This window comes from Equus przewalskii, chromosome 18 (genome assembly GCF_037783145.1).
Source record: "Equus przewalskii isolate Varuska chromosome 18, EquPr2, whole genome shotgun sequence".
Lineage (NCBI taxonomy): Eukaryota > Metazoa > Chordata > Mammalia > Perissodactyla > Equidae > Equus > Equus przewalskii.
In genome coordinates this window covers 45,035,156-45,060,895 of record NC_091848.1, presented here as the reverse complement: position 1 = coordinate 45,060,895, position 25,740 = coordinate 45,035,156, and the positions used below count along the sequence as shown (strand labels likewise).

Sequence of the window (25,740 nt, the reverse complement as noted above, 5' to 3'; positions counted from 1 at the left end):
CTATATGCCAAGCACTGTATTAAATGCTGAGAATTTTTTTGAAAGTAAGACTTTTCCAGTTACCTGACACAATCCATGTATTTTTTTTTTAACATACAGATAATGTGCTTGAACAAAGCCACAGGTAGCATGCAAACAAAAATAAAAATTCATACCACTGTCTGTGTGGTTCAACCAAGTGATCAGCACGTGACAGCACGCTTGAGTCCAAGTGCAGAAGTGACGCTCAGAGTAAAAGCAAAGAATATGAACAGGTAAAAAAAAAATTTTTTTCAAAGATCAGAAAATTTCCCTCAAAGTGACTAGAGTACTCAGAAGCTGATCAACTTGTTCATAAGCAGTGTTAGAAGGTTCACAAGCACTTGAGGAACATGCAGACATAGGACATTTTATTCACATCTCTGATCTTATATTATGTGTGTGTGTGACTGCAAGTTCATTAGTTTATTGGATACATATTTATTGAACACCTACTCTGTCTTAGGAACTGAATAATACTAGGGATCCAGAGATAAATAAAGCACAGCCCTCGTCTTCAAGCAGCTCAGAGTTTGGTCACTAGACTCTAATAGGGAAAATGTACATCTAAACAGACAACCATAATACACACAGACATGCATAATAGTACAAGGCAGGGCTCCTAAAAGTGACTCGTGGGCTCTTTCTAAAGGTAGAGTAGGAATATCATTGGTGGGAAGAATACTCTAGGGAGGGGCAAACCTTTGAACCCTTTCTAAAACTCTTGCTAAAATTAGATTGCTAATCTAATCAGTTAGGAACTATGGTATTTAAAGCACGATAATTTCAGATCCATAATGGTAAACATTTTGAGATTTAAAGATAAATTTCCTAAGAAAAAAAGGCTTCCCCAAACTATAACATCTTGACATCATCAGAAAAGTATGCAGCATTCCCTGAACTGGTACAAATAGTGACAATAAAGGTCTTTCTTGCTTTCAATTTGTTTCAGTTGTCTCAGGCAAACAGGAAGCTTCATGCCACATGCTGCCTTTTTGCTTTTCCCAGTCCATGTATCTTCTTTTCCTATGTACATACTTGTAGAGTTTCTGTTTTCATTGTACTATAAGATATATCATATCTATTATCGGAAGGGGAAAATCTACATCCATTTAGTGGTCACATGTATAAATCTATCCAGAGAGTGCATGCTATATAGTAGTAAGAGTGAAAATGTTGAGGAAAAGAAATGATACCCCAGCCCCCTAAAAAGGCTCTTTCAGAGTCAGTAAATGCTCCTGCAAATTGCATAGAGTTCTTAACGACATTGAACATTTTGTTTTATAGTAAATTCAACAGTGTGAAGCAGCAGCTAGAATACTGCATTGACCATAGATCAGTAACACCTAGCCAGTTTGAAGAACTGATGCAGTTTATTAATCCATTCAATACATATTTACTGAGCTCCTGCTATGTACCAAGTACTTGTCAGTAATTGTTTTTTATCTCTGTAACGCTCATATATAATAGCAGTTACCATTCAATAATTGCTTCCTACATGCCAGGAACTGATCTAAGAACTTTACATATATTATCTCATTTAATCCTCATAATGATATTATGAGTTAGGCACTGTTACCATCTCCATTTAAATTATGAAACTCACAACTGGTGAATCTGGATATGTACTACGTGGATTCACTCTAAATAATGAGACCAGCACCACTAATACCCACCCAAAATCAGTTCCATTACTTTATAGTTACATAGTCACACATAATGCTTTTGTTATTACTTTTAATCTAGCAAAATTAAGGTGATTTTGAGGTTAATTTGAGAATTAAGCTGAATTCCTATATCTAATGAGAGGCATGTCTCACAAAATAAGACGGGAAAATAGTGTTTATCATATCAACAGGCTAGTATACTGTACTGGGAGACAAATTGGCAACTAGCTTGAGTTGGGCGTGTTTTAGGTGATAAACCTAGCCCCACAGAAGCACATGTTATGGCAGTCGCCTTTTCCTGTATTAACACTGCACAGACACTTAGAAGGTAATGCCGAACCTTCTACGTTTAGGGATGAGATAGTGGTTTAAAAAGAGGAGAGGAGGACTTTGAATCTGAAAGGCTTAGGTTTAAATCCTAGTTTGGCCACTTATTAGCTGCATGTCCTCTGTCAAATTAATTAGGCTCTCTGAGGCTCAATTTTCTTATCTCGAAATGGTTTGTTTTGAAAATTAAAGGAGATAATGTACATAAGATGCATAGTATAGAAACTAGCTCAGAATAGGTGCACAATATATGGCATTTGAAGTAGTCAGAATTAAAATTTATCACATACAACCGAGATTTACTATTTCTAGACCAAACGACACATATACTATCTAAGCCTGTCTTAGACAACAAATGTAAATAAGTTTTAGCTAAAGCAAATTGGACTTGGTAGTCTGGTTGAATTTCCTTTGAGAATGTTAATAATATAGCTGAAATGGTTGTGTTTAAGAAAAAAGAGCTGAAAGACAAAATAGAGATAGATGACACAGGAACTTACCAGTTAATAATAGAAAAAATTTTTACTTTTCCAAGTGATTAATATTACATTTTATTTAACGGAGATGGAAAAGCTTATTTGGGACTTACTGGGGGAGCCATTACTCAGTACAATCATACACTATCTTCAGGTAACCTGATGCTGCTAACTTTAACTACCAGCTAACTATCAGCATTCTCCAGCTCCAGCGCCCTGATACCCTCTCCTCATACTTTCTTCTCTCTTGACCTTGATTAAGTCCAGCCATTTCCAGTTCTTGACCGAAAGTGTGGAGCAAATATTAGTGGAACACACATTTAATGGTGGTTCTGGGTAAGATGGGCTATTTCTTCATGGAGGAATCATTGGAAGGGCTTCACGAAAGCCATTCTCATTTACTTGAATGTGTATGTAAAGTTTCTCCTTTGGGATAAGGGACTGCCTGGACCTCCATTATTGGTCCTTATTCTATCGTCTCTGGCTGAGATCAGTAGATGGGAAATCAGCAGATCAGTTAATGAGCATAGGGACTGCCTGAGCCACACTAACCTGAGTGGAATCTCCTGGGCTGTCAGAGCTTTCTAGAATTTGCTTATTTCTCAACTTGAAATCCTAATTGGTAGAAAGTAAAAATATGAAAGACTACTTCATGTACTCTTTCCCTGGGATACCTGCATTGGTAACAACGACTTAGTAAAATTTTGGCCTGGTTGGGTCTCTGCTTCCTTATTAACTACCTGAGTCTCCGGCCTTATATAGGGAAATTTAATCATCTGGTTGAAAATGATGACAAGCAGAAGTTATTGCAGAAACATTTCAAAGTAGATGCTATTTTTTATAACCTCCCAAATGAATTCCATATACTTTACAGTTTCCAAACTTATGCATTTTTACATACATATATAAATATCTAATACCTACATGTTTTACTAAGTGATTACCAGATAGTGAAGGAGGGGAAAGGTAATTTATTTCCAGTTTCAAATCTAGATTTCTGTCTAAACAAGAATTTTAGCACTCTAATATTCTGAAATTGTTAAGTGGCGATCAATATATTTGATTGTACTAGGTTGAGGTTAAAAACCTTAAATTTTCTCAAAAGTTCCTTGTCCCTTGAGGCATTGCTTTCTCAGGGAAAGTCTCCAACCTTCACACATGTGAAAATTGAAATTCCCGAAGGAGAAAAATGTTTCTTGTCAGAAAACTAGTCGTGGCTAGCTCACAGAGTGGAGACCAAGATCTTACCAGCTTTCCTGTGACCCTGCTGTGTGATTTGCTACAAGGCATTTAATATCCCCCTTTGTCTCATTTCTGTTTTCTTATCTATGATACCTAAATGATACTAGCAAGGTAATGTGGAGCAAATATTTTGATCAACTCACAGAGCATATGTTAAAGTCCTAAATCCCAGAGTATCTGAATGATACCATCAGTATCAAATTGGTAGAATGACACTAACACTCTGTACAGTCTTAAATAACAAATTTAGCCCCTCGGTGTCTCTGCCATTTCAGCTATAAAATGAGTATAGTCATGTGTACATTTTTCATCCAATACTGTATTAGAATAGAGAGACTACTGCATAATCTATTAGAACTTTTCAAAAAAAATTTCATATAATGTAAAAACATTGACCAATATAATTATACCACTACAGGTGATTTTCAAATATAGTAGATGAATTGATTTTAAAATATCGAGGCATAGGATGAGGTAAATGTTTCCAAGCACACTCAGATACTTATGAAGGAAGACTATTAAAAGACAGCAAGCCATACTGCCTTTTATTCCTGTAGCTGGCTGCACTTTATGGTGGATCCAGGACCCTCATAATGAGAAAACAGAAATGGAGAAAGCGATTTTTAGCAGATTGTTGAATGATATAGAAAATAAAATGCATTCACTAATGGGTTGGCAGAAATGCTATGCACGTGCTTCTAGAATCAGAACTGTTTAAGCAGCTTTTCATACTTGGCAGAGTCATGTTCCTGAAGTGTCCCCTCACAACTGCTGCCCACTACTCATTTTTTTGGTCCTATAGTGCCAGGTGGGAGTAATGACCAAAGGGAGGGGCAAAACAAACAGAGGCACTCATAGTGGCAGGAGCCACTCCAAGGATCAAAGGGCCGATGTGGCTATGCCTGCCAAAACTGGAACCACAGTAGGTGGCTCCACAGCATGTTGCCCTGAGAATCACAGGAGCCACTCCCGGCAGGCCAGCACCTGGGGTTGCGGACCCCGCGTCCTGCTCAGGAGGACTACCTGCCAGAACCAAATGTGCGCATTTCCTTACCCACTCACTGCATTTGATTTCAACACAACTCTGCGCTTGTATTATGGTTACCGAATGATCTCAGTGTGACAGACTACACAAATCACACAAAAGCATAATTCCTTTCTAAGAAGATTTCACATTTTACAGGATTCTAAGGAGAACTCTGATTTTCCTACATTAATGGTAAAATCTTGGGCAACTAGTAGACAAAATAATTCAGTTTCTAATATTTTTATCAGCTATATTTCTTTAGTTTTCATGTCTGCCATGAGAAAATAATACATTAATACCTCAATTATCCAGCATTCTCATATTCACTTAGAGGCCTATCTTGATTAAACATAGTCAAGAACCCATAAAAGAAAAAATAGAGTCCCTGAGAAACTAAAAACGATGCTATAAAGTACACACTGTTGCCCAAACTCATCTTTACTATTCAGCGAGACTTTAACTTGGAACCAACATATTCTTCCTTAATACATAGTTATCGGGACCCTCCGTTCATGTTAGATGGGAACATGGGACACTGTCAGAGGAAAGCACAATGATAACTGTAAGAAATAACCACTCTGTATCTCAGAATGAAGAGGGGACAGAGGGGGGAGGGGAGGGGTGAGGTAACCAAGGCTGAGAATCATGTACGGCTTGCAAATGTGTTTATAGTTGAGTCCCACAGAAATCAACGTGGTGGAGCTCTACACAAAAATAGTGTTCATAATCGTTATGGGTTGAATTATGTCCCTTCAAAATTCATATGTTAAAGTCCCAACCCCCAGTACCTCAGAATGTGACCTTATTTGGAAACAGGTCATTGCAGATATAATTAGTTAAGATGAGGTCACAGGGAGGGTGGGGCCCTAATTTAATTAATTTTTAAGGACTGGTGTCCTTAAAAAAAGGGAGAATTTCATCACAGACATGCACACAGGGAGAACACCATGTGAAGATGAAGGCAGAGATCAGAGAGAGACTTCTACAAGCCAAAGAACACCAGAGATTGTCAGCGAACCATCAGAAGTGAGGCAAGAGGCAGGGAACAGATTCTCTCTCACAGTCTTCAGAAGAAACCAACCCTGTTGCCACTTTGATTTTTGTCTTCTGGCCACCAGAACTCTGACATAATACATTTCTGTTTTTTCAGGTCCCCCCACCCGTTTGTGGTACTTTGTTACAGGAGCGCTAGGAAACTAACACAAGAACGACGATCAGGGAATCATTATGTAAAGATTAGATCCTGTTCAGAACACTTTAAGAAGGTTGAAAAATATAAGACTCACTGCAGAAAAAGGATCATTGATATGCTTTAAATAAATAAATCATTCACTGTTTTGAGTGGTAGCTAGATGACTAATATACATGCAACATACAGTTTTTAATTTTTACTAATTCAATGAGATGTTGCCTAAAAAGACAAAGTGATATTCACCCTACAGAAGACATCAAAGAAAGAGTCCCCGACCTCTAAGAAGCATTTTGACTAGCAAGACAGATAAATATGAATTCATTTTTTGCTTAAATTCATAAACTAATGAGTGTGGAATGGTTACCCAGAGAAGACATTGGTAGAGAAGAGGCTGCCGACTCAGAAGAGGACTTTAAGACATGGGCTTTGAGTCTAGATCAAAATTAAGAGGCATTTGTCCTGACAAGAAGATACAGACAATTTTCAGTATGAGGATTGGGGGAAAGTGAGAACACTGTGAGGCAAAGCAAGAGTGACGGGGGGGGGGGGGGGGGACAAAACAGTAGGGGGAATATGAAAGGAGCTAGCTAGTATTGAGAGCAAAACAATCTGAAATGAGCACAGAAATGATAAAGTCCTGCAGACAGTAAGAAAGATAAGAGAGGGTAGCATTCCTGTATTCTGAACAAGAAGAGAGTAAAAACATCTAGTGCCAGAATTAAGCTCTCTTTAAAACTAGTGCATTGAATGCTTTTGTGTGAAAAAGAAAGACCTGTACCTTGATTTTTCTCTAAAAGGATTCAATGGTGGAATGGAAACTTTTTTTTCTTTAAGCATAAGCTAAGCAGTTATGGCAGGTAGGTCAAGGAAGAAACACTTCATGGAACAGGAAGCTGTAACTTTATACAATGTGTTCTCTGGAGAAGTTGCAAAAAAAAAAAAAAAAAAAGAGGGACAGAATAACTCCCCAAAGTTTGTTTGTTGTGTTAAGTAGCTTTAAAGTCCTACCTGTCCTAATTGTTCTTAACATTTTATTCAGCCACTTATCAACTTAATCTGAGGAAAGAAAAATCAACTTGACTTTTTGACAGCCAAGTCAATCCAACTGGAAAATTCAAATCCTACAAGAATAGGGCACAGGGAGAACTCTGCTTAGCAACATTTTCAACTGCCAACAGAAATCCATAATAACAGAATCATCTTTTTCTTCCACTCCCAAACTCATTCTCTCTAAAAAAAAAAAAATTAATGATGATATGAAGATATTCTAGGATGAGATAAAAAAGTGAAGAGAGCTATTTGCTTTTTACGGTCATAGGAAGTCATTGCTCAAGATGGCCAACTGTAGCCTTTTTCTACTCTGCTTGGAAGGTGGAGACGCTTCTGTCCACGTCTCTAAAACAACTCAATTATACCACTAAATGGAAGAATTACACTTTAATTTCATCTATTTTCTATGTGAAGCAATTCACAAATCAATTTAATTATTTGTTTTATTTATTCTTTGGGGGAAATTTTAGCTTAGATGATGACGTTCAAGTAGGGAACCAAAATGTTGAAAAGGAAGGTGAGGGATATTTTTTATGTCAGTATTACATTTTCTTTCTACTGATTTCTAAATGACTTCTGCTATAGAAATGACTTCTGCAGAGCAGTGCTACTTCTGGTGGATAGGAAAGGGTGCTCTCAAAACTGAGATGGTAGTAAAATGAATGAATTCATATCAATGGGAAGGGAAATGAGATGGGAAAGAGGAAAGGGATAATGTTACAGCATTAAAAATATGTATATATTTTTTGCCCTTACTCAAAATAATGCTTGCTGAAACTTTCTCCTCTGAAGAGGAATAATTGAAAAGAAAAAGAGGAAGCAGGGAAGGATGAAAGGAAGGAAGGAAGGAAGGAAAAGGAAGGGAAAGCAAGGAAATGATCAAGCAACTGAGCAAGAAAGCAAGAAGGTAAGAAAGAAGGAAAGAAAGAGAGAGAAAGCCATTATAGATGTACTCTCTCTTCCCATTCCCCACTGGCTGGCCCTCTAATCTTCCTTCCCTACTTCCTACTGAAACACAAATGTTTGGGACACAACTGGGATAGTTGAAAGGGAGTGGGGAGGAAAATTTCTCCCTTCAATTGATGCTCACTTAGGTACCAATATCAGTAATTCAGCAGGTCCAAGTGTTTTTAAGTTCATGTACCCTTTTGAGAATAAATGAAAGTTGTGAACCTCTCCCAGGGAGAAAGAGCAAGCACATTTACAAATACATACACAGTATACATATGCCTATACATACATACAAAGTGTATTTGCATACATTTTCCAAGGGCTCACATCAACTCCAAAAACTAATCCATGCACTCTCTAACCACCCATTAGCTCCCTGTGAAGACCACTGGCTCCAGAATCGGGACCAAGCCAGAATAAACAGATGAGGACAGGGACTTGAAGAAATGGAAACGGATTATAAAACCAACCAACCAACACAAACGTGAAAAAGGTGTCCTTTGTTTCCAAGTCAATGCTTAAGCTTTTGACTCTTTTCACTGTTTTTGAAACTTAGAACATGGAAAACTCTGACTTGACTAATGGACTATTTAACAAAAATAAAGGAAAGCACACAGAAAGATATACATATATATAGAGAGAGAGACTCTGCATGTTTTTAATCATTAATTTTACATTACTCCCTGTTCATTGCCTTGATAGTGCATTGAAATCTAACACTGTTTTGATTTTGAAAATAGCTCTAACATATACAATCTCATTAAGACCAAAACTACTTAACATTGTGAATAAGAACTCATCAGACACATAAGAAACAACATGGAGACTTGGCAACAGATATGAAAAAAGCAAACAAAGAATAATAAACTAATTTCAACATTTTAACTAGACTGCGAATATTTGAGGACACATACCACGCCTTAGCTGTAATAAACAAAAGTTGTTTATATCTGTTAAAAACATAGTAATGTTTTTCATGGTATTTCATAGTCTTTAAATGCCTCAAGGTATCTTTAGCTCATCTGATTGACATATCAACTCTGGAAAGGAAATTGGAGAGAGATTATCTTTATTTTACAAGTGAGGAAACTGAGGTCATAAGTGATTAAATGATACGCTTTATATCACATATCTAACATGTGGCAAAGCAAAGACTAGAACTCAGGAATTTTGATACCTATCTAGTAATTTTTCGCTATCCTATACTGTCCTCAAAAAATGTTCATTGCATATAACCTATTTAGGCACTTACAGTGTGTGACTTTGGAAATCAGGATAATGCTATATCCCCTCAAATGAGTTCATATCCATGACCAATTTGTTTCCTACACCAGGATTTTGTGGATGGCATACAGTGAAGTAGAAAGTATATTAGCTATTGTAGAGATGCATGTAGATATATTTCCATGCATACTGAGTATGTTATGGATATTCTCTATATAGGTACTTGTATATGTGTGTGTCCATGCACATGTGTGTGGGAACAAACGTGTGTTCATTCATCCCATTAGAAAACAATACTGTCAAGGTAAGCTTGTACTTTATTAATAATGTTGCCTTTAGTAGTGGCATGTGTTGATAAATAATTTATAAATTAAATCAACATAAATACATGAACAGCATAGTAGAACATATTTTGAGAAAAAATATAAATGCATATATATGTACCTTCAATTATCCTGCCTGTTAGTTGGTAAGTGATTACTTAAACCAGATTTATTAAATTAGAAGCAAAAACTGACTTTAAAAATATGTGACTATATTTTCAACCTTCTGTTGTAATTAAAGGGAGTCCAAAATTTACTTATTGTTAGTTTTACAATTTGATTGTTCTTATATTTTCTGTTTTCACTTGGGAAATGAGTCTGTTAGCTGGAAAATTCTCCTTTCTATTTTTTTTAATCTAAGATATATAGTCTTATTTTTAAAACAAATAAGATGGTAGATTGCTGGGATGAGCTAATTTCCTGTTTAAGGAAAGGGTTTAACAGAAATTACAATCCAGTGGATTTGCCTGTACTTCTCTCTTTGTAGCCAAAGCAACCCCACATCCCAGACAGGAGAACCCACCTTGAGCAAAACTGTGATGTGAAGATAAATTTTGTTCCCAGTTTCTCACCCTTATCTCCCTTTGACCTTGTTTCCTTTTGACCTTCTCAGCTCTTCATTCAACCTTATCAAAAGATTCATTTCAGCTCCCTTTTGCCTGAGGTGCTATTAACTTCCTCTTTAATTTCAGCTATAAACTGAGATCCTTATTCAACTTGGATTCCTACTATTGCACCCTTAGCCCATCTTGCCAACCCTGAACCAAAAATCTGCCATTTACTTGACCAACTTCACTATTCCTGTGTCAAGCCTTCACTCACCAGACCACACTCTCTCAAGTACTAGCGGGAGACTCAAGATTTCTCTATTTCCTGGCAAGTTATAACTGCATTGACCTCAGCCCTCCATGTAAGTCGTCTCTACTAATATTTTAGTAATCCCACTTCTAGTTCACTCAGTTTTGGCTTATTTCCCTTTTCCCGTTGGGCCACCACTATAGTTCTAGCATGTTTTGTGGAGAATAAAAGGATGTTGATAAAGAAAATCTGCATCATGAGCCAAAAAACCTCCAGCCCAGCTCAGGCTCTAATGGTCAACTTGGCTTTTCCTGTGCCCTTATTCTATTTATCAACGAGAAAAAGACATTCTTTACCAAAGTCCATGAGATATATAAGGACAAGTGTTTAAGTTTTTAATAGATTATGTAAGTATTCGTACCGAGTCTTTCCTTCTACTTCTACAGCAAAAAAAGAATATTCAGACTACTCTAGAAATATATAATGGAGGTGACTCATTCTTCTAGAATTCATCTGTGGTAGGCAAAATAATCGGACCCCCAAAATATCCACTCTTTAACACCCAGAACCTCCAGTACAGGGCAAAATTATGTTACATGGAAAAGGGACTTTGCACATGTAATTAAGGTTATGGACCTTAAAACAGGTAGGATATCCTGGACTATCCAGGTGGGTCCAACTAATTACCTTAAAAGCAGAGAACATTTTCTGGCTGGAATTTGGAAAAGAGATGTGGTATAAAGGGAAGTCAGAGAAATTCCAAAGGTGATGATGATTTGAGGCACTCTTGCTGGCAGCAAGATAGAGGGGCCCATGTACAAAAAACTAAGGATGGCCTCCAGCTGACAGCCAGAAAAGAAATGGAGATCTTAGTCTCACGACCCCAAGGAACTGAATGAGCTTGGAAGTAGATTCTTTCCAGAGCATCCAGGTAAGAAGCTAGCCGTCTGACACCTTCATTTCGATCTTGTGAAACTGGGAGCAGACATTATCGAGCCAACTCAAACTTCTGATCTGCAGAACTATGAAATAAATTTGTGGTGTTATAGCTGCTAAGTTTATGATTATTTGTTACAGTAGCACTAGCAAAGTAATATACTATTCCGGTTCAATGGCCAATAGATACAAAGGTTTAAAATTATGTGGTAAAGAGTTGGAACATGAACCACTATTATGAGCACAAAGTTCTCGGTACTACAAACACATTTTTTTTTTATTTTCCTTTTTTCAGCCATATCTCCAGAGAAAGTGAAATAACACAGGACTGAAGGACAAAGATCATGAGGAGTATATATCTACTTAAATGCAGTGTCCTCACCAAGATGCTTCACAAATATGCCTCTTCCTCACAGGCAGGAATACTGTACTAATAGTGCTATATTACTCATACCAACTAAATCCACTGTCTTGAAAAGGGAAAACAAAAATCTGAGAATAGTTCACAGCATTGTAAAGACATGATCATAATGGCCATTTAAGAAATAATGAAGACACAGAAAATTCAAGCAAATGTATCCAAAATTCACAGATCATACATATCCTGGGATGTGCTTTTCCCACTACACAAGTTATCTTATAACCATACGCTTAAAGGAAATTATTTTCAAAACTACGTTTGTGTATTTTTATATGGCATCACCAGAACTATTTTTCAAATATACCTTCTAAGATTAATTTTATTTCTTAGTCACAATTTTAAACAGCCAGATTCTGGCCTCAACAGAATGAAACAATTTTGGAAGAAAGGCAGCACTTCCCGACGATTTTTCAGCATGGAAGGTTTAGAGAACCCAACCTTTGATTTGCTCAAGTTCAGAGCCTAAAGCTTTTTGAGGTATCACAACAACATGCTGGAAACGGATACTTTTCTGAATCAACTAGAAATAATTCTCATAGTAAAGGGTAAATTCTCAGCAGGTTGTACGTATTCTACTTTATATCACAGTATGAAATAATACAAAAGAAAATAGGAGGAAAAACAAATATAGTGATTAAAAATTCGTATAGAAACAGGATAAGTGCAGTTAATTTTTTTCTGTAAATACAGAAAATACACTGAGGTAAAAACGGCTAACACCACAGGCTGCAGCTTTCTCTTTGTACTCCATGAGGCCACAACAGGAAGTGATGTTCTCCTGGCCTGGTCAAGGGCCTTGCAGAGGAGGCCACTTGAGGAAAAACGCTTATCTTCCTCTCTTTGGAACACCACACTCTGCTTCCTACAGCTCTCTGAAAATTTATTAAAAACTTTGGTCATTTTATAATGCGATATCATAATTTTGAGGGGCTTTGAGGCTCACAAACAGCAAAGTAATCCCCATTTTACGTCTGTCCCAGTTTAGTATTTCTAAAGGGGGTGGATAATAATAATCCCGCCAACTCTCTTTTTTAGGGCTATTCAGATACTAAATAAACTGAGAACATTTTAAAATGCAATCTCACAAAAATCTGCTTTGCTTAACCTTCTCTCCTTCTTTAAAAACTAAGAAAGGCATGATGTTCTTTTTTTTGTTAATTTATTCATTTTAGACAATTCCTTAAATTTTCATTTTAATAAATTTTTGTGTGGGTGCATTAATTACTTTCAAAGACGCTTTACAACTGTTACCTATTAAAAGCCTTTGTTAGTGAATAAAAAAAAAGAAAAAAACTTCCAGCCTGCCCCCTCCCTTCTCCATTCTGAGCAGGTCCTTGCTATCAACTGCTGGAGTGTGTTCGCTTTGCACCTAGAGCTATAATTATTTTGCTTTAATTTTACAAAACCTTTTGTTCCATTCCCACGAGCCCACCTGATCCTTATATTACACTCGCTCTATTAAAACACTCATGCAGAACAAAGCATGGCTGTACTGATTCATAAGTAACTTTTTTTTCCTCAGTAAAATGCCACTGGCGAGGGTTCGGGACATAGTCCTGGATTTCACCCTCCTCTGCCAATTTTCATGTGTTAGAGTAAAAAGTATATTGTTTCAGTGTTGTATTCTTCCCCAACACCCTGTCTTTGCCCCACCGTTTTTTGTTTTTAAAAATATTTTGTTATACTTAATTTTACTCTGCAGCAATATGTGATACAACGTTGAGCATGGCGGGTATATTAAAGGATTGTAATCACGTTGAGATTTCTTTTATTCATATGGTTAAGATCTTTTTAAAATCACTTTTGTTGCCTTCTTTAATTTTCCTTCTCTCCCCTTACTCCACCCCTTTTCCTTGAGATCTTGCAAAACATGTGGGCTTTTGGCAGAAAAAAATTGCAGTGACTCATCAAGAGAATTGTTTGTTTGCTCTGAGGAGCACCCTGAGGACCCTCTGGGCTGCACACGGAGGCCTTTGATCCTAGGAAATTTATTTCTTCCAGATGTTTTCCCCACAGCCACCTTTCTGCAACGTCCCTCTTCATTATGTAGCATAAGAATAAACACTCGAGACCTACGGCTACAACACACAGTTTTCCTGAATGGAGTGTGACAGAGAGCTGACATTTGATTGAGCTGTTGGGTTGTCCTTGCTTTAGGCACAACAATGGAAGGAGGTTAATACTGAGGAAGGCAGAACTGGGTCTCTTCAGGCAAACGTCCTTAGAATTAGGATGGAATTTCTGTGAACCAGGCCGAACAAAATATACAAATCTGCAGACATGGCTCATAGAACTGGCCTGATCCAATTCTATAAAGTCTTAATATTTGGATCTGTCATGTTACTTCTCCAATTGTTCCATCTATAGTGCTTATAGTGGACAGGAAGTGAAGCCTTTGGACACATTCGTGTTTTCTTGGTCTCACTGAGGGTGCTAGTAGAAATGAGAAGGGAGGAAAAGGCAGGCGATGGAGAATGGATGCACAGGTAAAGATGTGTGCTTCCACAACTAGAAGGACCTGCAACTAAGATATACAACTGTGTACGGGGGGGGGGGGGGGTGGGGGTGGGGGAGGGTTGAGAGATAAAGCAGAAAAAAAAAAAAAGATTGGCAATAGTTGTTAGCCCAGGTGCCAATCTTTAAAAAAAAAAAGATGTGTGCTAGACTGAATAATGCCACCTCCCTCATGACGCCCACATCTCAATCCCTGGCACCTGTGAATGTTACCTTACATGTCAAAAAAGGACTTTGCTAACGTAATTAAGGATGTTTGCGATGGGGAGATTATCCTGGATTATTTAGATGCATCCTAAACACAATCACTTGTATCCTCAGACATAAAGGGAGATTTCACACAGAAACAGGACAAGTCAATGTGACCATGGAAGCAGAGACTGAATTAATGCAACCACAAGCCAAGAAATGTTGGCAGTCACTGGAAGCTGGAAAAGGCAAGGAAAAGCATTCCCCCTAGAGCCTCCAGAAGCAACAGGGCCCTGCCAACACCTTCATTTCAGCCCAGTGATACTGACTTTGGACTTCTGGCCTCCAGAATTGTGAAAGAATAAATTTCTGATGTTTTAAGTCACCAATTTTGTAGTAATTTGTTCAAGCAGTTATAGGAAACTAATACAGATGACAACTATTTCAAGACCTAATTGTTTAGCACATTTCTGAAATCATCAAAGTCTCAGGTTAAAGGAGGAGTGGAAAATAGGGTGCCAAGACTTGAAGACAAAATTTTTTGTGCAGATGCTGGAGTTCTTAAGGGCACTTGTGATCTAGAGTAAGTTGAGAATCAAAACAAAAACAAAAACAAAAACAGAGCAAAGAGAGTACATGGGGGCATTTAACAGATTCTACAGATTGTGAAGGTAAATGCTCCAATTTTCTAATTCGAGTTTGCATATTTTATGAAGTAGAAGAAATCTTTTTCCCTTTAAAATAAATGTTTATATATAATGTATCATGCCATTCTTTTCCTAAAACAACTGTCAGTATAATGAACGTTAGTGACAACTGATTTGGCATGTATATACTATATTTGGCACATATATACTATGCTATAAAAGTGAAAATTCTGTGTCTGCACTTGAGGTAAGTTTCTTTTAGCTCTTTAAATGATGACTGATTTTTAAGATTAACCCAAAGATAATTTGGTATGTAAACCTAAGGATTCTTCAATAGATGTATTAAAACAATAACTTAAATCTGGAAAAGTCCAAAAGCAAAATGATTATTATGTAACCAAACCACCCAGTTTATCACATCTCTAGTTCAGCATTAAAATTCTATAGCAGCAGGGGCCGGCCCCGTGGCCCAGTGGTTAAGTTTGCGTGCTCTCTTTCGGCGGCCCAGGGTTTTACCAGTTTGAATCCTGGGTGCAGACATGGCACCGCTCCTTAGGCCATGCTGAGGCGGCATCCCACATGCCACAACTAGAAGGACCTACAACTAAAAATACACAACTGTGTACCAGAGGGCTTTGGGGAGAAACAGGAAAAATAAAATCCTTAAAAAAAAAATCTATAGCAGCTGCATCATTAAAAAGGACAAAGAAGATTCCTCACTGCCCATCACTCTTTTCAGCTATTGGGCTTTTCAACAACCACACTATTAATCTTCATCATCAGCACGAGGTCAGTAGACTTAGAGCACTGATACAGAAGAAGAAATAAAGTTCTGAAGAGCCTAAAGAGATTCTGGATCAATCAGCAAATGAGATGAACTGGGAAAATCAAGTAGAAATGCTGACTCTCTTCTCTAGCACATTTGAAAAGCAAATAAAGATTGAGTTTTCCTTTTGAAGATAACACTCCAATGAGAGAATATGTAAAAGATGGTCATTTACTTTTTTGCTACTTTCATATAATTACCACTGAGCATTTATTTGACAGTAAGTTTAAAAACAGAAAGAACACAATACTCTATTTATTAACAAAATAAACATGATAAACCGATGACTAATACAATTGCACTTGATGATTAATGCAACAATTGCACTACAGAAATATATCCCAAGGCATTCAAAGTAGCAGGAGGCTAAAGAAACTGGTGGTGATCCCCACGCACCTACATTTGGAGACGCATGAGCAATGAGAATCTCAGTGCATTGCCTTTTTCATTTCCTACCACTACCAGCTGTATCCTGACCTGAGGCAGTTCAAGGTCTCAGGACTTCAGAGTTTCACTACATGGAGTGAAAGAGCAATCAATGTAAATTCCACTTTCATACTCCCGTGTCTCATTTTTTTATTTGCTTTAACACTCGGTACACCTTATCTTTGGAAGGACAGAATGCATATCTTTGCTTTGCGTGGTGCAGGTTTTCATAGCACCGTATAATTATAGTTACTCTTTACTCATTTATTAACTCTTCCAATAACTCAGAAGGCAATTATGAACATTCCCATTTATCACCATCCCACATGTTTCTATGAGTTCCTAGAGAGCAGGGAATATGTTTTTCTTTTAACTAGCTCCCCTTAGCTCTATGACACCTAGTAAGTTCTTAAGGAATAACTAGTTGACACATAACTCAAGGCACAGAATAGATGGCCAGGATCAGTGGGGACTGACCCATTTGGCTTTAGAAATTTTGTAATAAAACATTGAGTGCTGAAGAGATAAAACATAAAGAATTTGTTAAAATCCTAATACAAAAGTACCTTAACTCCTTTAGCATAGATTATGGTCTTGAAAGCTACTTATCTGTACTGCTCCATAACAAATATACCGTGCCATAACAAACACAGGAGGATGAGTGTAGTACAATATAGTTTGCTGGGATGGGGAAATGGTTGAGATGAATGGGGCTTTAAAAATCAAGAACTGAGGACATTTGGGAAGAAATAAGATGTACTTGGGTACCTTTTAAATGAACAAGGACTTGTCTCTAGCATTTTAGTCATCATGTTTCTGGGACTTGAATTAATCAAAGTCCCAGGTTATCAATTACTTAGTAGAAATTTTCCGATAAACACCCTTTGATTATAGCCTTAAATCTTCAAAGTGGGTGAATTTATACAGCCCCTTCTGTATGAGCAAATTACATACACAAAAAATGTAAAGTTAATATTTTTTTCTTTGAAGCAGTTTAATGAATTAAAATAACTTCCTAATAAATAAAACCAGACTTTAAATTCTGGATAAAAATGTTCTATATCAATGACTGTCATGATGTGTGTTGATTACAGATTATTGTGTATATTTTTTCTTAAGAAAATGGGATCTCCATCAAATATATAGATAGCCCATAGAGTGTTCCCATAGGGACCTCTAAGATCATCTAATCCAATCCCTTATTTTACAGACGAAGAAACAATATGTGAGTGTTTTAATAAAGCCTGCTTTAAGCTTTGCATTGAAACAAAATGGCTTTTACATGACGAGAGAAGCAAAAAAAGTCTTAACAGGAGAAGGTTGGTGAAGGAGAGAGGAAAAGAAAAGAGAAGGGCTTTTTCAGTGGACTAGAGCATTAAGCAGAGATACATTGTCTAGTATTCATCCAGGTCTTTGCTGGAGACTGGTTTAAATATTACAAAGATGGTTGCATCTATTTTTTAAAGAATTGCTAGATTGTTAACATATAAACAGTTTAGACAGATTTATCTCTCAGGAATCACATGACTCATCATAAATAAACAAACTTGCTCTGTATTTCTAACACGGTAACTGTCCCTTCATTTACACTGTGTATCACCTCTCACTTCACTAGCACTCGCAAATCGAAGGGAAATACAATGATTGTTGTTAAAATCTATTTCAAAATAAAGATTATCTCATAAAAACAGCAAAAATGTGACTGCTTTTCAGAGTCATATAAAGATAAATTTTAGTTTAGAGACTTGCTACTAAAGAGTATGTAAACTTGTTAAAAGTGTAGGCTCTCGAATCAGACTTCCTGGCGACTGAATCTCAGCTTTGCCACTTACATGACCTTGGGCAAATTTATTCCCTTCTGTGCCTCAATTTCCTCACCAGTAAAACTGGGATAACAATAGTGACTATTTCAAAGAATTGTAGTGAGGATGGGATGATACAACTTTACATATAAATCTCTTAGAACAGGGACCGGCACATAGTAATTACTCAATAAATGTTAGCTGTTACTACTAATATGTACAAGCCAGTTAAACATTTTCAAGGGGGTTAGGGTAATCTCATTAATGACATTTGTTTAAGTATTCTGTCTTTCAATTCATTGCCTAATTTAATTCAGGCCAATATTCCATCTCAGGATGAAAAATGAAATAGTATGAGGAAAAACCTCAGTTTGATTTGCTTAGATGTGTTTGAGACAGAAATTACAGTCCTTTTAAAAGGAATAAACTAAAAGGCTGTACTTCTTCTGGCTTAAAGCAACTGAGAGGTGACTCTTAAAAGGCAAAGGAGAAAAGGAGGGAGCAGGAGAGGCTTAGCAGGATGCATATGTCTTCTGACATTGTGGGGCAGCATGAGAGAACACTCACAGAGGAAAGTAGAGGTGCTGACTTGAGCAAGCCAATGCTTCACTTATATGATCCCATAGCACTTTATGAATGTCTCAAAGCAGTTAACCTTCTACTGTGTAATTACCTGTTTATATATATATTTCTTCCCCTATTATACAGTGATCTACTTTAGGACAAAAATTGTCCCATTCATTTTTGTGCAATAGTTGCCCAGTGAAATATTCATTGAATGAATGACTTAACTAGTTAATTAATAACATAACCCTACTGCAATAGGAGAGGCTAGCTAGCAGTTCCCTAAGGGAGAGTCAAGACTCTCACAGGTGCTCCTACACAATAGAGGGAAGTGCAGAGGGAGAAATGACTGGCCGTTATGGTACTGGCCTGGATCTCTGATCTCTGTGCTGGCCATAAATGCTTGCTGTAAGCATAAAATACTTTTGAATTTTAAACAGGTGTAAGTTCTGTGAGTTTTTTTGTTTTTTACTGTGACTTTCTTTTTTCAAAAAATTCACAAATATTTGAGAATCTACTATGTAGCACTTTATAAGGCAGAGGAACTAAATGCAATGTGGGGTATAAATATAATCAGGCTGATAAACCATGGCAAAAGTCGGAAAGTAACTTCAATAAAAGAAGCCTAGGTAACGTGTTGTGGGATATCAGAGAATAAGTAATTGCTTATAGCTGCAGGAATCAAGGTAATTTTAGTAGAGGGGGTAATATTTGAGCTGAATCTGGATGCAAATTATCTAAATCTGTGAAAATAGAGCATTATACCTTAATTTGGAAATTGATTGATGTGCAGACATAACTGGAAATATCCGTGAATGGGCGACGTAAACATTAAAGGCATTCCTAACTCAAAGTATTGATATACCTGAAAAGCTGGCTATTAGTTGATGTCCCTGTAATGGCAATCAGTCCAGTAAATAAAATAATAATAATGTCCCTTAGAAAACTCACCCATTCATGAATATTCATTCATTCTTTCAATCTAATGCGAGGACCTACTGCATATCAGATTCTGAACTGTGCTGAGCGTATTGGATATCATGGTGATTAACACAGAATAGGCTGGGGCTGGCCTGGTGGCGTAGTGACTAAGTTTGTGTGCTCTGCTTTGATGGCCCAGGGTTCACAAGTTCAGATCCTGTGTGTGGACCTACACACAGCTCATCAAGTCACGCTGTGGCAGCATCCCACACAGAAGAACTAGAAGGACTTGCAACTAGGATATACAATTGTGTACTGGGGCTTTGGCGGGGGTTGGGTAGGGGGGAGAGGAAGATTGGCAACAGACGTTAGCTCAGGGCCAATCTTTCTCACCGAAAAGCATACTTTAATAAATAAAAGAATCCTGAATTAGAATAAAAAAATAAACATATGCTGCTTTTGAGAGACACACCTTCAATACATTAAAAAAAAAAAAACAACCAAAAGAATGACTCTCTGTCCACAAAGTAGATTCAGAAAATTAAATTAATAATTACAATGTGTTACATTCTATGTTAGGTAAAGTACTAGACATTGTGGAAATACAAACTTTTAAGCTATTTATACTTTAACTCATTCCAGATATATGGCAGAACTATATTTGAACAATATAAAGTCCTAGTGGTTTTCATTGACCTTGAATTTCTTCTGATTTGGTCTTATTTGTCTACAGAGTAGATTGCTACATGTGGATCTTACATACACTGTTTGCTACTCAAAATCTTGCCTTTTGAACTACCCATCTAATTATGGGTGCATTGAGCACAAATAAATTTAATTTCTTTAAGACTACATGTGGCAACATTTTCCCTACTTCAGTATTTCTTTTTCTGTTAAGGTACATCTTTTATTATAAATAATAGCAACCTCAGGAAGATGACGGTGATGATGTATGAAATAGAGAAAATATGCTCTCTTTTGTGAGATTATATCTTCAGGACTGAGGAAAGTAAAATCTTGTTTGGACCAGTAAACTGAACAAACAACATAGGAGTCACAGAGCAAGCAATTATAGGCAATGCCAATTCTTATCATTTTAAAAAGCAAAGGCTTGAGTTGGTCTTTTTGCTATGATTCTTTTTCAAATCCAAGCAAAAACCTATATCCTATAACAAATATTTCCCTAAAAGTTGTCACCTGCACCGTGAGCCTGCTTTAGAAACCAAAATTCTAGATTTATTAAAGTAAAAAACATGCTGGCCTCCTTCATTTCAACTCTTTGGGAGGAATAAAACTGTCTTCCTTTTTTCCTTTGCATGAAAAAGTATAGTTAACTAGAGCTGCCACAGCTTGCTAGAGGACTAGTGGGGTAAAACACTAAATGATCCAATGCTCAGGGCATTCATCTCACTGGATTTCATCTAGTTCAGCAACATGGCTTTGGATCTAAGCAGAAGATGAAAAGCATTAATAAACTGGGCAAACAATGGGTTATGTGAGTAGCATAAAAAAGACGAACAGAAATATAACACTTTACTATTGCACAGAATGCAATTAAATATGATTATTTAAAAAACAAAACAGCAGCTGACTCTCTGCCCCATCATTGAAAGAAATGTGATCAGTTCAAGTAGTCTTAAATATGGTGACAATGACCTCAGGACGTACAGGATGAGAGAACAAAAGAGTCTCACGCTCATCTGTTGGACTCAGGGCAGGTGTGCTGTGTGGCAGCATTCGAGTGCTCGGTGTTTAAGTTTTCCCATTGATACTATAAATTATGTATGAATGTTTGTAGAAGTACATAATTTTTTGGATTAACTCATGGAGCTACGGGAAAGAAAATGAACAAATCATGTTGCAAAAATGAGAATGTGAATAAACGTCAATTCTTCCCCAGATCTGAGATAAGACATCCTCACTTCTATGATAAGAAAATGAAAGATAGGATCAGTGTGGATTAATCCCTTTTCTTTAGGATATCCTACTAATTAAACACATTGACACTAATTTTAACAATAACTAACAATTATTGAGCACTAACCACGTGCAAAGCATTGCTGTGATCATTTCACATATATTATCCCATTTAATGTTTACAAAACTATATTACAGATAAGGAAACTGATGCAAAGAGAAGTTAAGTAACTTGCTCACGGTCAACACGCTAGTAAAAAGGTGGAGTTAGGATTCAAACCAGACACTCCAGAGACCATAAAATATTAGAAAATTCTGACCCAAAGAAATGAAAGGGATCTAATCAATACCTTGGAAACATCATTCAGCTTTTCTGGAATTTAGGTCCTTCATCTAGAACAGGGGTGAGCAAACTTTTCCTATAAAGAGCCAGACCATAAATATTTTAAGTTTTGTGGGTCAAGAGGCAAAATCAGGAAAGCTATATTATCTAGGTACTTATATAACAAGAGAGAAAACAAATGACATTATAGTTTTTAAAAATAAAATTATTTAATTTAAAAATTTAAATTATTATTAAATTTTAAAAAAATAATTAATACATTTTAATTTTAAAAAATAAATTACATTGCTATTTTATTAATAAAATTTAAAAAATAATAATAATTAAGTACGTATATATTTTTGGAATGCATGTCTACTAATGAAAATAAGGATAGAATTCTTTTTTAGTGGGTAACATTTTGCTTAATTGAGGTTCAAAGACAGTGTCCATATCATGAAGTCAATTGCAAATTCTCATCTGTAAAAACCATTCTTACCTCACAGGCCAGACAAAAACAAACAGCAAGCTGGACTTGGCTCATGAGCTACAATTTACCAGCCCTGATCCAGAAAACAAAGTCACTGCACCAGATGATTTCTGAGAACTCTTCCAACTTCAAGGTTTTATGGTACTATCTTACTTTACAAGCACAATTATTTTGATTTTTCAACTCCGTCAGTACTTTTAGATAAAATGCTAAATCTGTAAACCCTATACTTCATACATCCTACTAATTAAACGAATGGATGGATGTAACTGTAGCATCAAATATTTATATCTGCCTTGCAGATTATTGTTTTCTTAATTTTCTTAGGACAATTTATATTTGATTGCATTTCCACAGACCCCTTTGAATGTGATCACAGAGGGACATGCTTTCTCTTGAAGAGGCATTTAAGTAGTATGTTAGGGGCAGGAAGAAAATCAGCATAGCCTTACCGTGAAATGAGTAAATACAACATACAGACAGCTTCCCTACTGAAGGAAAGCTTTACATGATTTAATTCTTTGTTTCCATACTAATATTTGCTACCTTAAATTAAGACTCTAAATTCACAGTTCACACAAAGTGATGCTGGATTTGCAAACTGTCTCTTCTATATTGTTTTATTGTTATTATATTGTTGTTGTTGTTATTATAATTATTGAAACTCCTATGGTTAGTCATGGAAATTTCTCAAGAAGCTTTTAGATGCACTGACGTTTTTCATGGGAGATAGTAAAAACAGATGACTTCCAGCATACATAGAATCTTTTCAACACACACAAAAAGAAGCAGAGTTTTCTTGCTCTTACTTAGAGCAAAAGTATCAAGAATTTATTGTCACACATTCATTTACACTCAGCTGTCTATTTTAAAAGAAAATAGAATTAAAAAGTCAACCTACGATATTTGAGGTCAAATGTCACATGATTTATCAATTATTAAAGGTATAATTGAACACTACTGTAATAAAGTAATAGAAAAATTAACTAACAATTCTGGGTGACTTTACAGAAACTTACAGATGGATGGTATCCAGTCTCTGATGGAATGAAAGATCTATAAAGTAGTGCTATTATGCAAATTCCTTGATGGTCTTAAATAAGGTTGCCCCTAGCAAAATTGTAAAGTCTTCAAAAAGCCTTACATTTTCCAAATTCTATTTTATATTTTTCCTAAATATTACATTTTATTTACCCAGGTAAGAGCGAATCAAGAAATCAGTTAATGGTATTTTGTATATAGTTCTTAATGTTCTTCCAAGCCAACATTTTAAATTTTAACAGGGGTTTTTTTATAACTTAAAAAAAAATTTGGATTGAAAATTGCCCCTCCCCTCACAAACATACACTAAGTAAAATTTTTAAAAAGATTGCAGACAATCCCACCACTTAAAAATAAATTTTAATCGGAAGAGAAAGAACCTCCTTTTGTCCTTGCAGACTTCCTCAGTCACCCCCTGAAATAGCCAGTGGGTGTATTCTCTTCCTATTCTTCGAGACAGAGGTACTTCACTCTGTATCAATGTAAGATGAGAGAATTACCTATATTAACCTACAACTTACTATTTAAACAAAATATATTATGCAAATCTTTTCAGAGCAGTATATATGGATCTATTTTATGTTTTGTAGTAGCTAGATATAGTCTAAAGTAAAAATGTATTAAACCATTTATCTTTTGGTGGAAATCTAGTATATTTTGAAATTTTTGCTATTGTGAATAAAGCTGCAATAAAAACTATTGTAATACATGTGAAAGTATCTCTTACGGAAAGATTACTAGAAGTGGATTGCTGGATCTTCAGATATATTCCTTTAAAAAACCGTTTTTTGAAGGTGAATTCTTTAAACATTTAAAACACCAAGTAATTTTGTTAATAAAATAATTGTCATTATTTAGCGCCTAACATTCTAGGCAGTGTGGCATGCCCTTTAAGCGTGTTAATGTTTTTCAATACACAACGTTTATTATCTATGGAAATTCTGATGGTCCCATTCTGAAGGACCTTAATTGTCACATTTTGGAGTTGGATTGTATGGTTATAAGCAATGAAGACCGGTAATTGAAAGTTTCTGAGTAGGAGAAAGGGCCATCTTCATCATTCAGAACAAATCATTTATAGGAAGAGAAGGGAGGAAAGAAATCCACCCAGCTGGAGGGAACATATTAAACGGTCTCTAAATATCTAAATAATATCTAGAACATATTAAATGGTATCTATTGTCTGAGACCAGACAATGGAGAGCAATCCCCATAGAGGGCTAAGATTAGAAAGGTTTAGCACAGAGCCAACTTCTTCTGGACCAAAAATGAAGCAAAGCGGCATCCTTCGCAGGAGAGAAGCACCTCTCTTCAAGTATTGTCTTTCAGACAGACAATGGCAACTGGCTCAGAGCAAGAGGAGATTAAGTGTGTGCTTTCCCATCCTGCCTATTGTTTCCAACAGCCTTCAGAAAGTCAGTATTATATTGGAGAAGGTGAGGATGGGGAGAGCACGGGGTCCGGGGTGGGGGCAGGGAGGTCTGTTAAAAAATAAACAGAGTTTTCAGGCTTAAAAAGTACAAATGGGACTATATCAGACTGAAAAGCTTCTGCAAAGCAAAGGAAATCATGAACAAAATGAAAAGACAACCCACCAACTGGGAAACAATATTTGCAAATAATTTATGCAACAAGGGGTTGATCTCCAAAATATGTAAAGATCTCATACAACTCAACAATAAAAAAAATAAGATCAAAAAATGGGCAGAGGATATGAACAGACATTTTTCCAAAGAAGATATACAGTTGGCCAACAGACACATGAAATAATGTTCAACATCACTAATTATTAGGGAAATGCAAATCAAAACTACAATGAGATATCACCTTATACCAGTCAGAATGGATATAATTACTAAGGAAAAAAACAACAAATGTTAGAAAGGATGTGGAGAAAAGAGAACCCTCATACACTACTGGTGGGAATGCAAACTGGTGCAGCCATTATGTAAAACAGTATGGAGATTTCTCAAAAAATTAAAAATAGAAATACCACGTGATCCAGCTATCCCACTACTGGGTATTTATCCAAAGAACTTGAAGTTAACAACGGAAAGAGATTTATGCACCCCTATGTTCATTGAAGCATTATTCACAATAGCCAAGATGTGGAAGCAACCTAAGTGCCCTTCTATGGATGATTGGAAAAAGAAGATGTGGTGTATGTGTGTGTGTATATATATATATATACACAATGGAATACTACTCAGCCATAAAAAAGACAAAATCATCCCATTTGCAACAACATGAATGGACTTTGAGGGTATGATGTTAAGTGAAATAAGCCAGATAGAGAAAGACAAATACTGCATGATTTCACTCATATGTGGAAGATAAAAAATACATAGAAAAAGAGAACAGATTAGTGGTTACCAGAGGGGAAAGGGGTTAGGGGATGGTGGAAAGGGATAAAGGGGTACATATGCATG

At 36.3% G+C, this 25,740-nt stretch overlaps 1 protein-coding gene across 40 annotated transcripts in view; it reads right to left on the bottom strand.

Annotated features, from left to right (window-relative positions):
* ZBTB20 (zinc finger and BTB domain containing 20) overlaps positions 1–25,740 on the bottom strand; it is a 746,442-nt gene that overhangs the window by 392,840 nt on the left and 327,862 nt on the right. The window lies entirely within an intron of this gene.